Here is a 3,160-nt window from a genome sequence, read left to right on the forward strand (position 1 = left end):
ATCTGTAGGGTCTGCAGAAACTGTCGCTTCTTTACGAGGTTTTTACGGACTCGTGGAATCACAGAAGTGGCCAATAAAGCCAAAAAAAGCGTCTTGAAGTGGGACAGTTCTGTTCTGCCCCGAACAAAAGTCTCTTTGACATTTGCTGTCCTTCTCTCAACTTCAAATTTTTATTTGACTCAAATGGAAATCAATACTTTGATTGAAGCAAAGAAGAATCCCAAAAATCCAACTGACTCAATTCTTCAAGAATAAAATAAAGTTGGACTTATTTTGAAGATTTTCTTAAGAAAATGGAACAAAAGGAGCAAAAATTCACATCTTGATGTGGACGGCGGCCATTACTACATGTAAAATCACTGTATTTTCTGCACCATGGGGCTCATTGTCGATGATTGGTCTAGATCAGGGGTCGGCAACCTTTGACAGTAAAAGAACCATTTGGGCTCGTTTTCTACTGATCAGAACCTAGAGGGAGCCGTATCTTCTCCTTTTACCTTTAATAGAGGCCAAATTACGCAACATTTTGCTTGTTACTTCATTACTAGCTTAACTGAAAATTAGCATAAAATTCCTCAGTAAATTAAATCGGCCAAAAATGTTAGCATGTTGTTAAAAGAAAAGCTAATCTCAAAATTAGCCTAAAAATCCCAGGAGAAAACAAATTAGCCAAAATGTTAGCATATATTGCTAAAATATTAGCAAATTTCCAAATTAGCATAAAAACAGTAATTAGAGGCCAAATTAACCTTAAAAAAGCTAGCTTGTTGCATAAATGCAAGCTGAACTCCAAAATAGCCTAATACTCCTCAGTAAACTAAATTCGTCAAAAATGTTAGCATGTGGCTAAAATAGAAGCTAAATTCTAAATTATACCAAAAAAGCTTCAGTGGATTGCTAAAATATTAGCTAAACTCTAAATTAGCCTAAAACCCCCGTAGACAAAAAACTAGCAAAAATCGTTAGCATGTTGCTAAAATAGAACTTTAAATCTTTTGAAAAATGCCATTATTTTATTTTTCTTCAGCCTGAGAGCCACCATGGAGCGATAAAAGAGCCACATGTGGCTCCGGTCTAGCATTGAACCAAACTGCTAGCACTGAACCGTTAGCAATGAACAAAACTGCTAGCAATTAACCAAATTACTAGCAATTGAGCAAACCGCTGGCAGTGAACAGAACTGTTAACATTGAACTGAACTGCTAGCAACGAATCAAACCACTAGCATTGAACCACACTTCTAGCGGTGAGACGAACCACTAGCCTTGATTCGAACCAGTTGCAATGAGCAAAATGAATCAAACCGCTGCCACTGAATTGCACTTCAAGCAATGAACCGGACCATGAGCATTGAACCAAACTGCCAGCACTGAACCGAATCGCTAGCAATGAACTAAGCAGATAACATTGAACCAAACTGCTATCGATGAACCAAACTAACTAGCAGTAACTTACCTGCTAGCAGTGAACCAAACCACTAGCAATGTAAAGAACCGTTAGAAATGACAATTCTTATTAAAAAAAAAAGAAAAAAAATTATGAACTGCTTAAAAAAATGCACAAAAAGTCAAATCTGCGAGGTTGTAATACTTCAGATTGTTCTCAGCTATGCAGATGATATTCTAGTCCATAAGACATAAAAAGAGATCTATTGTTTTTCATTAAATTTACAACAAAAAAAAAACTCTGAGGTCTACTTTTTAACTTGACAATTCTTATATATGCTTAAAAAAGACTATGAACTGCTTAAAAATACACAAAAAGTAAAGTTTTTATATTTCAAATTTTTCTCAACTGTGCAGATAACATTCTAATTTAAATGACAAAAAAAACGAGATTTCCTACTTTTCGCTGACATTTTTTATTAAATTTCTAGCAAAAACTCTAAAGTCCACTTTTTAATTTGAAAATTCTTATAAAAGAAGAAAAACATAATGAACTGCTTAAAAATTGTTAAATCTACAAGCTTTTATTACTGAAATTGTTCTCAGCTATGCAGATGATATTCTAGTTTGTACAACATAAATTGAGATATCCTACTTCTTGAGAACATTTTTTTTAAATTAAATTTACAGCCAAAACAATAAACCCTTGTTTTAATTTCACAATTCTTATTAAAAAAACTGCATAAAAATGCGTAAAAAGTCAAATTTATTAGCTTTAATTCTTTAAAATTGTTCTCACATATACAGATGACACATGAGTCTATTTGACTTTAAAAAAAAAAGATGTCTACCGCTATTTTACAACAATTTTTTCACAAATATATGTTCACATGTTTACAAATGGTCACATTACTACAAGTGATACTCCACATTTACACCACATAAGCCGTCAGACGAGACTAATGACTTGTAGTCACTCGCTTTAGATCAAGTCCCTCTTTCTTGATCGTCACTTTAAAAAACCTTAAGACCTCTGGGATCATCTGGATTTAATCTCATCCAGATCCCACAAAAAGTCATTTTCTAGAAAAACTTCAGGTTAGAACCAACTTGAAGCTTTTGAACTCCAAGTATTTTTAGTCTGCTCGGTTTCAAAGACTTTCCATTTAGAGCAGCCAACGTCCTTAAAAATAGAAAAGGTTTGAGAACAAGTGTTTCTGATCACCAATCAAAGCCGCCACAAAAATGTGTCCTTTTTTTGGCTTTCTGCGAAATGTAGGGGAAAAAAAGGGATTGAGCTGCTTTGTAGAGTCAATTATCTATTAGAAGGAGTCTAAATCTGACTCTGGCTGAATGAGATTAGGCCCGCCTGCGCCCTCGCCCGCGCCCTCGCTCTGCTGTGTGGAAGTGAAACTCCAAAGCCACACCGGCTTTATTAAAAATCCACTCCAAAATGCAGCCGTGCCTTATCCGGCAGAACACCAGACCTCTTGGCTCGGCGGCTGAGGAGCAGGGTGGCTTAAATGTGTGAAATGCGGCGGGGACCACCAGGTGCTCGCCTCTCCACCTCCAGCCGGCCGGGGAGCGCTTCCCCTCTCCAATAACCCAGGGGGCCCCGAGACGCCACTCGCAGCCGCCGAGCCAAAAGACGCTCGGAGTGTGCACTTCAAAGGGGCCTTGGATTATGTCTATCCTGAGGGGGGTCCTTTGAAGGGAGGGGGGCCACTGTGGAGCCACTGGTGGCCGCTTAGTGTGTTTGTCTGAACCCACAATGG

The sequence above is a fragment of the Oryzias melastigma genome, linkage group LG2 (assembly GCF_002922805.2).
Source record: "Oryzias melastigma strain HK-1 linkage group LG2, ASM292280v2, whole genome shotgun sequence".
NCBI lineage: Eukaryota > Metazoa > Chordata > Actinopteri > Beloniformes > Adrianichthyidae > Oryzias > Oryzias melastigma.